At 40.0% G+C, this 13,171-nt stretch overlaps 1 long non-coding RNA gene across 1 annotated transcript; it reads left to right on the top strand.

The window, feature by feature from the left end:
• The first annotated feature begins 10,535 nt into the window (after positions 1-10,535).
• LOC116584041 lies at positions 10,536-13,069 on the top strand. The gene is made up of 3 exons (XR_004283031.1): positions 10,536-10,788; positions 11,150-11,339; positions 13,033-13,069. It is a non-coding gene; the product is annotated as an uncharacterized LOC116584041 (long non-coding RNA).
• The last annotated feature ends 102 nt before the right edge of the window (positions 13,070-13,171 follow it).

Here is a 13,171-nt window from a genome sequence, read left to right as displayed (position 1 = left end):
TTGAGCTCCGCATGGGGCTCTCTGCTTAGCAAGGGGCCTACCCCCCCCCCCGCTTCTCTGCCTACTTGAGAGCTCTCTCTCTCTGTCAAATAATAAATAAAATCTTAAAAAAAATAAAAAATATAATTTACCAAGAAGAGGGGGGAGGTACAGACTACATAGTCAAGGAAAAAGTCTGGGAATTTCCCTTAATACCTCCTTTTCTCTCTGCACCCTTAATCAGCAAGGCCTGCTAATTTTAATTACCTAGTTTCCATTTTTTTTTAATTTTTTAATTTATTTCCAGCATAACAGTATTCATTATTTTTGCACCACACCCCGTGCTCCATGCAATCCGTGCCCTCTATAATACCCACCACCTGGTACCCCAACCTCCCACCCCCCGTCCCTTCAAAACCCTCAGATTGTTTTTCAGAGTCCATAGTCTCTCATGGTTCACCTCCCCTTCCAATTTCCCCCAACTCCCTTCTCCACTCTAAGTCCCCATGTCCTCCATGCTATTTGTTATGCTCCACAAATAAGTGAAACCATATGATAATTGACTCTCTCTGCTTGACTTATTTCACTCAGCATAATCTCTTCCAGTCCCGTCCATGTTGCTACAAAAGTTGGGTATTCATCCTTTCTGATGGAGGCATAATACTCTATCCCCAGGGGTACAGGTCTGTGAATCACCAGGTTTACACACTTCACAGCACTCACCAAAGCACATACCCTCCCCAATGTCCATAATCCCACCCCCTTCTCCCAAACCCCCTCCCCCCAGCAACCCTCAGTTTGTTTTGTTAGATTAAAAGTCACTTATGGTTTGTCTCCCTCCCAATCCCATCTTGTTTCATTTATTCTTCTCCTACCCACTTAAGCCCCCATGTTGCATCACCACTTCCTCATATCAAGGAGATCATATGATAGTTGTCTTTCTCTGCTTGACTTATTTCGCTAAGCATGATACGCTCTAGTTCCATCCATGTTGTCGCAAATGGCAAGATTTCATTTCTTTTGATGGCTGCATAGTATTCCATTGTGTATATATACCACATCTTCTTGATCCATTCATCTGTTGATGGACATCTAGGTTCTTTCCATAGTTTGGCTATTGTGGACATTGCTGCTATAAACATTCGGGTGCATGTGCCCCTTTGGATCACTACGTTTGTATCCTTAGGGTAAATACCCAATAGTGCAATTGCTGGGTCATAGGGCAGTTCTATTTTCAACATTTTGAGGAACCTCCATGCTGTTTTCCAGAGTGGCTGCACCAGCTTGCATTCCCACCAACAGTGTAGGAGGGTTCCCCTTTCTCCGCATCCTCGCCAGCATCTGTCATTTCCTGACTTGTTTATTTTAGCCATTCTGACTGGTGTGAGGTGATATCTCATTGTGGTTTTGATTTGTATTTCCCTGATGCCGAGTGATATGGAGCACTTTTTCATGTGTCTGTTGGCCATCTGGATGTCTTCTTTGCAGAAATGTCTGTTCATGTCCTCTGCCCATTTCTTGATTGGATTATTTGTTCTTTGGGTGTTGAGTTTGCTAAGTTCTTTATAGATTCTGGACACTAGTCCTTTATCTGATATGTCATTTGCAAATATCTTCTCCCATTCTGTCAGTTGTCTTTTGACTTTGTTAACTGTTTCCTTTGCTGTGCAAAAGCTTTTGATCTTGATGAAATCCCAATAGTTCATTTTTGCCCTTGCTTCCCTTGCCTTTTGCGTTGTTCCTAGGAAGATGTTGCTGCGGTTGAGGTCAAAGAGGTTGCTGCCTGTGTTCTCCTCAAGGATTTTGATGGATTCCTTTCGCACATTGAGGTCCTTCATCCATTTTGAGTCTATTTTTGTGTGTGGTGTAAGGAAATGGTCCAATTTCATTTTTCTGCATGTGGCTGTCCAATTTTCCCAGCAACATTTATTGAAGAGGCTGTCTTTTTGCCATTGGACATTCTTTCCTGCTTTGTCGAAGATTAGTTGACCATAGAGTTGAGGGTCTATTTCTGGGCTCTCTATTCTGTTCCATTGATCTATGTGTCTGTTTTTGTGCCAGTACCATGCTGTCTTGATGACGACAGCTTTGTAATAGAGCTTGAAGTCCGGAATTGTGATGCCACCAACGTTGGCTTTCTTTTTCAATATCCCTTTGGCTATTCGAGGTCTTTTCTGGTTCCATACAAATTTTAGCATTATTTGTTCCATTTCTTTGAAAAAGATGGATGGTACTTTGATAGGAATTGCATTAAATGTGTAGATTGCTTTAGGTAGCATAGACATTTTCACAATATTTATTCTTCCAATCCAGGAGCATGGAACATTTTTCCATTTCTTTGTGTCTTCCTCAATTTCTTTCATGAGTACTTTATAGTTTTCTGAGTATAGATTCTGTGTCTCTTTGGTTAGGTTTATTCCTAGGTATCTTATGGTTTTGGGTGCAATTGTAAATGGGATTGACTCCTTAATTTCTCTTTCTTCTGTCTTGCTGTTGGTGTAGAGAAATGCAACTGATTTCTGTGCATTGATTTTATATCCTGACACTTTACTGAATTCCTGTATAAGTTCTAGCAGTTTTGGAGTGGAGTCTTTTGGGTTTTCCACATATAGTATCATATCATCTGCGAAGAGTGATAATTTGACTTCCTCTTTGCCGATTTGGATGCCTTTAATTTCCTTTTGTTGTCTGATTGCTGAGGCTAGGACCTCTAGTACTATGTTGAATAGCAGTGGTGATAATGGACATCCCTGCCGTGTTCCTGACCTTAGCGGAAAAGCTTTCAGTTTTTCTCCATTGAGAATGATATTTGCGGTGGGTTTTTCATAGATGGCTTTGATGATATTGAGGTATGTGCCCTCTATCCCTACACTTTGAAGAGTTTTGATCAGGAAGGGATGCTGTACTTTGTCAAATGCTTTTTCAGCATCTATTGAGAGTATCATATGGTTCTTGTTCTTTCTTTTATTGATGTGTTGTATCACATTGACTGATTTGCGGATGTTGAACCAACCTTGCAGCCCTGGAATAAATCCCACTTGGTCGTGGTGAATAATCTTTTTAATGTACTGTTGAATCCTATTGGCTAGTATTTTGTTGAGTATTTTCGCATCTGTGTTCATCAAGGATATCGGTCTATAGCTCTCTTTTTTGGTGGGATCCTTGTCTGGTTTTAGGATCAAGGTGATGCTGGCCTCATAAAATGAGTTTGGAAGTTTTCCTTCCATTTCTATTTTTTGGAACAGTTTCAGGAGAATAGGAATTAGTTCTTCTTTAAATGTTTGGTAGAATTCCCCCGGGAAGCCGTCTGGCCCTGGGCTTTTGTTTGTTTGGAGATTTTTAATGACTGTTTCAATCTCCTTACTGGTTATGGGTCTGTTCAGGCTTTCTATTTCTTCCTGGTTCAGTTGTGGTAGTTTATATGTTTCTAGGAATGCATCCATTTCTTCCAGATTGTCAAATTTATTGGCGTAGAGTTGCTCATAGTATGTTCTTATAATAGTTTGTATTTCTTTGGTGTTAGTTGTGATCTCTCCTCTTTCATTCATGATTTTATTTATTTGGGTCCTTTCTCTTTTCTTTTTGATAAGTCGGGCCAGGGGTTTATCAATTTTATTAATTCTTTCAAAGAACCAGCTCCTAGTTTCGTTGATTTGTTCTATTGTTTTTTTGGTTTCTATTTCATTGATTTCTGCTCTGATCTTTATGATTTCTCTTCTCCTGCTGGGCTTAGGGTTTCTTTCTTGTTCTTTCTCCAGCTCCTTTAGGTGTAGGGTTAGGTTGTGTACCTGAGACCTTTCTTGTTTCTTGAGAAAGGCTTGTACCGCTATATATTTTCCTCTCAGGACTGCCTTTGTTGTGTCCCACAGATTTTGAACCGTTGTATTTTCATTATCATTTGTTTCCATGATTTTTTTCAATTCTTCTTTAATTTCCCGGTTGACCCATTCATTCTTTAGAAGGATGCTGTTTAGTCTCCATGTATTTGGGTTCTTTCCAAACTTCCTTTTGTGGTTGAGTTCTAGCTTTAGAGCATTGTGGTCTGAAAATATGCAGGGAATGATCCCAATCTTTTGATACCGGTTGAGTCCTGATTTAGGACCGAGGATGTGATCTATTCTGGAGAATGTTCCATGTGCACTAGAGAAGAATGTGTATTCTGTTGCTTTGGGATGAAATATTCTGAATATATCTGTGATGTCCATCTGGTCCAGTGTGTCGTTTAAGGCCTTTATTTCCTTGCTGATCTTTTGCTTGGATGATCTGTCCATTTCAGTGAGGGGAGTGTTAAAGTCCCCTACTATTATTGTATTATTGTTGATGTGTTTCTTTGATTTTGTTATTAATTGGTTTATATAGTTGGCTGCTCCCACGTTGGGGGCATAGATATTTAAAATTGTTAAATCTTCTTGTTGGACAGACCCTTTGAGTATGATATAGTGTCCTTCCTCATCTCTTATTATAGTCTTTGGCTTAAAATCTAATTGATCTGATATAAGGATTGCCACTCCTGCTTTCTTCTGATGTCCATTAGCATGGTAAATTCTTTTCCACCCCCCTCACTTTAAATCTGGAGGTGTCTTCGGGCTTAAAATGAGTTTCTTGGAGGCAACATATAGATGGGTTTTGTTTTTTTATCCATTCTGATACCCTGTGTCTTTTGACAGGGGCATTTAGCCCATTAACATTCAGGGTAACTATTGAGAGATATGAATTTAGTGCCATTGTATTGCCTGTAAGTTGACTGTTACTGTATAAGGTCTCTGTTCCTTTCTGATCTACCACTTGTAGGCTCTCTATTTGCTTAGAGGATCCCTTTCAATATTTCCTGTAGAGCTGGTTTGGTATTTGCAAATTCTTTCAGTTTTTGTTTGTCCTGGAAGCTTTTAATCTCTCCTTCTATTTTCAATGATAGCCTAGCTGGATATAGTATTCTGGGCTGCATGTTTTTCTCGTTTAGTGCTCTGAAAATATCATGCCAGCTCTTTCTGGCCTGCCAGGTCTCTGTGGATAAGTCAGCTGCCAATCTAATATTTTTACCATTGTATGTTACAGACTTCTTTTCCCGGGCTGCTTTCAGGATTTTCTCTTTGTCACTGAGACTTGTAAATTTTACTATTAGGTGACGGGGTGTGGGCCTATTCCTATTGATTTTGAGGGGCGTTCTCTGAACCTCCTGAATTTTGATGCTCGTTCCCTTTGCAATATTGGGGAAATTCTCCCCAATAATTCTCTCCAGTATACCTTCTGCTCCCCTCTCTCTTTCTTCTTCTTCTGGAATCCCAATTATTCTAATGTTGTTTCGTCTTATGGTGTCACTTATCTCTCGAATTCTCCCCTCGTGGTCCAGTAGCTGTTTGTCCCTCTTTTGCTCAGCTTCTTTATTCTCTGTCATTTGGTCTTCTATATCACTAATTCTTTCTTCTGCCTCATTTATCCTAGCAGTGAGAGCCTCCATTTTTGATTGCACTTCATTAATAGCTTTTTTTATTTCAGCTTGGTTAGATTTTAGTTCTTTTATTTCTCCAGAAAGGGCTTTTATATCTCTCGAGAGGGTTTCTCTAATATCTTCCATGCCTTTTTCGAGCCCGGCTAGAACCTTGAGAATTGTCATTCTGAACTCTAGATCTGACATATTACCAATGTCTGTATTGATTAGGTCCCTAGCCTTCGGTACTGCCTCTTATTCTTTTTTTTGTGTTGAATTTTTCCGTCTTGTCATTTTGTCCAGATAAGAGTATATGAAGGGGCAAGTAAAATACTAAAAGGGTGGCAACCCCAGGAAAAAATGCTTTAACCAAATTAGAAGAGAATCCAAAATCGTGAGGGGGGAGAAAGGGGATAAAAAGAGGTTCAAAAAGGAAGAAAGAAAAAAAAAAGAAAAAAGAAAAAAAAAAAAAAGAAAAAAGAAAAGAATTAAAAAAAAAAAAAGGAAAACACCTAAGAAAAATGTAAAAAAGAAAAAATATATATATTAGATAAACTAGTAAAAAATCGTTAAAAAAGAAAAAGGTAACAGTTAAAAAAAAAAAAATTTTACCCGAAGGCGAGAAAAAAAAAAAAAAAAGAAAAAGAAAAAAATTAAATTAACTGCAAGACTAAAAAAAAATCACAGGGAAAAAGCCATGAGTTCCGTGCTTGGCTTTCTCCTCCTCTGGAATTCTGCTGTTCTCCTTGGTATTGAAACCGCACTCCTTGGTAGGTGAACTTGGTCTCGGCTGGATTTCTTGTTGATCTTCTGGGGGAGGGGCCTGTTGTAGTGATTCTCAAGTGTCTTTGCCCCAGGCGGAATTACACCGCCCTTACCCAGGGCCGGGGTGAGTAATCCGCTCGGGTTTGCTTTCAGGAGCTTTTGTTCCCTGAGCGCTTTCCGTAGAGTTCCGGAGGACGGGAATACAAATGGCGGCCTCCTGGTCTCCGGCCCGGAGGAGCCGAGAGCCCAGGGCCGCACTCCTCAGTGCGCCCTCCGAGAACAGCGCCCAGTTACTCCCGTCTGCCTGACCTCCGGCTGCGCTCTGAGCTCTCCGAGCCTGCGACCAGTTCAAGGTAACACCGAGCTGTGAGCTTACTGTCGGCTCTGTCTCTGTAGCCGGCTTTCCCGTTCCAATACCCGCAAGGTCTGCGACACTCAGACACCCCTGCTCCTTCTGTGACCCTGCGGGACCTGAGGCCACGCTGAACCCGCGTGGGCTTCGCCCCGGTTTAGCCTCTGGAGCGATGTCCCTCAGCGGAACAGACTTTTAAAAGTCCTGATTTTGTGCACCGTTGCTCCGCCGCTTGCCGGGAGCCGGCCCCTCCCCCCGGAGTCTATCTTCCCGTGGCTTTGGATTCACTTCTCCGCCGGTCCTACCTTTCAGAAAGTGGTTGTTTTTCTGTTTCCAGAATTGCTGTTGTTCTTCTCTTCGATCTGCCGATGGATTTTCAGGTGTTTGCAATCTTTAGATAAGCTATCTAGCTGATCTCCGGCTAGCTGAAGCAGTCTCAGCTGCTACTTCTCCGCCATCTTGACTCCTCCCCCCCCCTAGTTTCCATTTGCTTTACTTCCAGTGCCACCGCCCTGTTGCAAGCTCTTGTCATTCATGGAACAAATATTTATTGAACACAGTCCCATATAATGGACTCTGTTTTAGATGGTGAAATAAATAAGGGTACTGGCTCTTTCTTCCAGGTTTTCAACCAGTAACTCCTTCTCATATTTGGCGAAAACTATTCCTATCATCCCCTACTTAGATTAGTTCAATGGAATCGCAATTGCTGTGTCAAAAATATACTTTGATGCCAATCTTTTTTAAAAAGGTATAGTCAGAGTCATTTTTAAAATTCCCATTGCCTGACTGTAATGATTTTTCATTATCCTTGGAATGAAGTAAAAATAAATCTTACCATGATCCACAAGCAAATAATCTGGAACCTTGTCAGATTCATCCTGAGCCCATCTCCTCATTTCAGTTTGTTCCAATTCAGTAATACAGACTTACTGGGAAAGGAATTATTTCATTTCAGGTACAGGCAAAGAAATAACTGAAACAAAGTTTCAAAGAAAGATACTTGCCCTTAATTTATGTGATGCACTTTGATATTTTCTGTTCTGTTCCATTTCATTTTTAAGATGCCAGTTATGATCTGCTAAGTTGATTTTATTTATACTCCTGATGACTCCTAATCTTATTTTGAAAAATACTGCTGTATCAACTTTGGCATCTTCTCAGTTCCTCAGGGAGGCTTGGCCAAACCCTTTCCTGCTTGGGGGCATTTCCCCCTGATTAGAATTACCCTCCCACCTCCTTCCTCATATGCCAAGCTAGTGTCTACTTTTGGGACTCAAATGTTGGCATCTCCAGAGAGGACTTTTTATTTTTATTTTTATTTTTTTTAAAGATTTTATTTATTTATTTGACAGAGAGAGATGACAAGCAGGCAGAGAGGCAGGCAGAGAGAGAGGGGGAAGCAGGCTCCCCAATGAGCAGAGAGCCCAATGCGGGGCTCGATCCCAGGACCCTGAGATCATGACCTGAGCCGAAGGCAGCGGCTTAACCCACTGAGCCACACAGGCGCCCTGAGAGGACTTTTTAGATCTGCCAGTGTGGAGGAGGTTTCCATCTTTATTGTACCCTGTAACATAGCACTTATCACAGTTGTGATCAGTTCATTGCATTTTTTTTGACTTATTTTCTGATCCCAGCAGTAGAATGGAAGCTCCACGAAGCGACGACCTTTTCATACTTTTTTTTTATCTCCAGTAGACAGTGGAGCTCTACACATTTTTTGAATGAATGAATGTTTGATTAATCCCTTTCTTTCACTGATTAGAAACTTCCTGAAGACAGGATCTGAGTCTTAAATTTACCACTCCATCCTCTGTCCCTGTGACAGTTCCTGGCACATAAAGAGGGCTTTAATAAATATTTGTTGAATTACTGAGTAAAAGAATTACAGTGATCAGCTAGAAACATGGACACAGTCTTTAGAAGGGCCTAGATAAAGGGCCCTTGGTTGGTTCAGTCAGAACAGCATGACTCTTGATCTTGGGATGGTGAAAGCCCCACACTGGGTGGAGAGATTACTTTAAAAAAAAAAAAGGAAAGAAAGAAAGAAACTTTAGAAGGGCTTGGATAAATGAATGCAAGGGAGACACTGTCTTAACATTTGTCTGGTGGAGTACTGGTTTGGAGACCTGAATTCCCCTAGTGCCATCTGATGATTTGGTCTCTATTTTTTTTTAAAGATTTTTATTTATTTATTTGACAGACAGAGATCACAAGTAGGCAGAGAGGCAGGCAGAGAGAGAGGAGGAAGCAGGCTCCCTCCTGAGCAGAGAGCCCGATGCGGGACTCGATCCCAGGACCCTGGGATCATGACCTGAGCCGAAGGCAGAGGCTTTAACCCCCTGAGCCACCCAGGCATCCTGATTTGGTCTCTTTAGGTAAGTCATTTTAGGGAAGTTACTCTCCAAGCCTCAGTTCCCGCATCTGGAACAGAGTTGCTGATGAGTAAAGTACTTAACATCATATCGGGCACTTGGTAAGTGCTCCCTAAATGCTACTTTCTAAGTCCACATTAGGGCATGCTGGAGAAGTGAAAACAATATTCCTGACCTGTTGGAGTCCACTGTAACACATTCTGATGAGCCATTGGCAGATAATAGTGGGTTGACGCAAAACTTGGTCCTGTTTGGGGTAGCTTTTATTTTTATTTTTATTATTTTTTTTAAAGATTTTATTTATTTATTTGACAGACAGAGATCACAAGTAGGCAGAGAGGCAGGCAGAGAGAGAGAGAGAGAGAAAGAGGGAAGCAGGCTTCCTGCGGAGCAGAGAGGCCGATGCGGGGCTCGATCCCAGGACCCTGAGATCATGACCCGAGCCGAAGGCAGCAGCCCAAACCACTGAGCCACCCAGGCGCCCCTGGGGTAGCTTTTAAATAAATTTCTCTCCTGCAGAGAAATTTCTTTTTTGCTTTCTTGAGTAAGAAGATACCACTTTGATGTATTTCTTCGGTAATGGTTTCACATCTAATTATGAAACAGTGCCTTGTGTCTTCAGTTATCTTAAGTTGTCAAGTAATTTTAAATATTTTGTCTAAAAATACATAATTTCAGGAAAAATAAAAATACATAATTTCATTGTGCATCTTTATATGTTTATGGTATAGCAGTAAAACCAAATGGGATTACTGAATTATTTGGGAGGGAGGAGAGCATAATTACCATTTCCTTAATTTGAGCTCTTCAAATTTTGCCAATAACATTTATTAAAATACCTTTTTAGCTCAGTTAATTAAGTGTTCAAAGCTTTGTGCTTTGTTGGTGAGACCTTGCAACCCTGTTTTGCCAACCTTCTGTACTTCACATACCTATGTTCCTAGAGATCATTTTAAAATCAGTGATAAACTAAGACACAGGGCCCGCTCCCTTTTTTTTTGCCCCCCCCACTCAGTGTTGATGACTGGTTTCAAGTTCTATTCCCCTCACAGTGATTGGCTGGTGTAATACATTGTATAAAATGTATTTAGTTGAATTTATTAAGTTCCTGATGATGACAGTAATAACATTTATTAAGTGAAGTTAATTCACCATGCATAATCTCTTAATCTCTTGCAAAAAATCTGTTAAGTGGGCACAGTTATTAACATTTTGCATATGAGGAAACAGAGGATCAAGAAGGCTAAGTTATGTCACACAAGTCCCAGGACATTGGAGAGCTGCTACTGGAACCCAGCCATAACACCGCTACCTCCTTAAATTGCAGTGTCCCAGACGTAAGCTTTTTAAAACTGACCTTGACTTCTCTTGTGATTATGTCTGTTTGGAAGGGGCAGGCAAGACAGAATAAAGATACCTATATAGGATGAATGGGAGCTCCCATTATGTTATGTGTTATAATCTCTTTTAACTCTCCTGTACAAATTTTGAAGTGTCAGGTTGTCAAGACATTTTGTTTATTTTAATAATTTGTTCTCCCACTATAGATAGCAAATATGAGCCCCTGAGTTTTGATAAGAACAGTTGAAAGTTGTGAACTTTGTTCACATCACTTGCTATTACCAGCTGTGTTCTTTTTAAGCTTTCAGAAACTCTGAAGAGAATTTCTGCTTATGAACACATAATCTGGATAGAGGGTAATTTTACTTTGTATTTTACTCTTGCCAGGTTATGTTTAGTCCTTTTCCTCTTCTCACCCCTACCCCAGTTCTTGATGCTGTTTTGGTGACAAGAAAAGTAACTGTATCCCCCTGTCCCTGCCTAAATCCATGAATATGGTGATAAAGCAACAGAGAGGTGGCAAAGATCACTTAAAATAACTTTTCTGAGTATGTTTTATTTTTCTTTATTTAGTAGTTGGGAAAGAACAAATGTATTTAGAAATGTAAACTATACGTGAGTCATTCAAGAGGAAAATGATCCACATTCATAGGATTTCTCTGTGGCCATTTTAAAATATGCTAACTGTCAATAAAACTTAGAAAAGGAGAATATGTGATACTGTGTATGATTTCCTGGGATCTGAAATCTTTTGTATGTGACTTATTTTTAAAGAGAACAGGAGAATATTTGAATTTGGTTGGTTAAAAATAAATTGTTAGTTCTTTTTGTATTTTATGGCAATATATTGAATATGTGAAAAGAAAGAAGGTGTTTAACCTTGAAGAGTTCATTTTTATTTTTCTTAAGGAAATACTGGCTCTAGTAGACTTTATTTTGTGTTTTTTATAAATAAGCAACCCTTCAGTGGGGCTCAATTTTGGAACTCTTGGAAGCACTGCAACTCCTGCAACAACATCTGCTCCTTCAGGTGGTTTTGGAACCGGGCTCTTTGGATCAAAACCTAGCACTGGTTTCACTCTGGGAGGAACATATACAGGTAAGGAGGATTGTCACATTTCAGGGAATAGGTATGGGATATTCTTTTTAAGGTTCTGCTTTATATCTCTTCCCTTTATAGGGATTGTCATTGGTGTCAGACCTAAAAATTGGTAGATATTAAGATGAAAAAATATATAGGGATGTGGAATTAAGGGCCAGTGATAGGCCTAACATTGGTTATGATCTATTCTAGTGTAAAGGAAAACACACATTTAGGGGTTGTTGGATGGCTCAGTTGGTTAAGGGTCTAACTCTTGATTTCCACTCGGGTCATGATGTCATGCTTGCAGAATGAGACCTTCTTTGGGCTTTAAGCTCCTTGGGGAGTCTGCTTGAGATTCTCTCTCTCTTTCCCTATCCTCCTGTTGCATACTGCACCCTCCCTCCCCCAAGCTCTTTCTCAAAATTAAATAAATCCTAAAAATAGAAGAGGCACAAATTTAAAGAAATGAGATTTTTTTAAGAAAGATTTTATTTATTCATCAGAGAGAGCGAGAATAAGCAGGGGGAGTAGGAGGCAGAGGGAGAGGCAGGCTCCCACCGAGCAAGGAGCCCATTGCAGAACTTGATCCCAAGACCCTGGGATCATGATCTGAGCTGAAGGCAGCCACTTAATAACCAACTGAGCCACGCAGGCATCCCAAGATATCTCTTTTCAAAATAACTTCTTTTTTGGTATACTTGACACAAAGAAGATATACCTCTTTAAATATAAAGAATTAATTTAATTTTTACATTAGAGTATATAATGCAGTGTTTCACCTTAGTGAAGATAAGTCAAGTTTACCAATTTGGATGTTAATTTAATTTAGCATATGTGGGGCAGTCAGCATCCTTTCTTGCTATAACATTATAATTTACCTTCCTAAGAGGCGTTTTAAGTTTTTATATTATTAAAACAGTTGTTTTGATGGGAAAAGGGCAAGAGGTCAAGGTTTCTGGTAGACATTTCGATAATAAAAATCTGTTTTTTAATACTTAAAGATATTTGGTTATTAAAAATATGTTTCAGTAATGCTGCCATTTCAAAGCTTATTTCTTTATTTACTCTTTATTCTGTACCCTCAGGGCCTCTTGGTCTCTGTTACCACTTTATGCATTGACATTCCAGCTTTGATTGCAACTTTTCACAGCCACACATAGAAAATGTAAGAACTGGGGGTGCCTGGGTGGCTCAGTGGGTGGAGCCGCTGCCTTCGGCTCAGGCCATGATCTCAGGGTCTTGGGATCGAGTCCCGCATCAGGCTCCCTGCTGAGCAGGGAGCCTGCTTCCCTCTCTCTCTCTCTCTGCCTGCCTCTCTGTCTACTGTGATCTCTCTCTGTCAAATCAATAAATAAAATCTTTAAAAAAAATGTAAGAACTGCAGGAATGCGGGAGCCTCCAGTGAGCTTCTTGAAATGACTTTGTGTGCCAGTGTTTGCTTAGAGTAGATTTTTTTCTCCTTGCCTAATGTTGTTATAAGCAGTAGTTGTTTGCATTTATAAATCTTATTCCCTATATAATTATATATAGCCTATAATATGAAAACCAGTGCTATAGGAAGAACGTTTCTATTAGCGGTTATGGTAGAAGATACTGGTTGTTGTAGTATCATATCCTGAGGATGACTCTAAGTCTTGCCCTTGTAATAAACCCCCCAAAATGTCATCTGCCATTGATGATTAAATTTTATTTCTCTTTTTGTCCCCAGGAATAGCAACAGCTATAACTACAGGATTAACTCTGGGTAAGAATTTTTTTTTTAATTTTTTATTTTTTATAAACATATATTTTTATCCCCAGGGGTACAGGTCTGTGAATCGCCAGGTTTACACACTTCACAGCACTCA

The sequence above is a fragment of the Mustela erminea genome, unplaced genomic scaffold, assembly GCF_009829155.1.
Source record: "Mustela erminea isolate mMusErm1 unplaced genomic scaffold, mMusErm1.Pri scaffold_79_arrow_ctg1, whole genome shotgun sequence".
In the NCBI taxonomy this organism is placed as follows: Eukaryota; Metazoa; Chordata; class Mammalia; order Carnivora; family Mustelidae; genus Mustela; species Mustela erminea.
The sequence above is the reverse complement of the archived record's forward strand: the minus strand, read 5'-3'. Positions and strand labels throughout refer to the sequence as shown.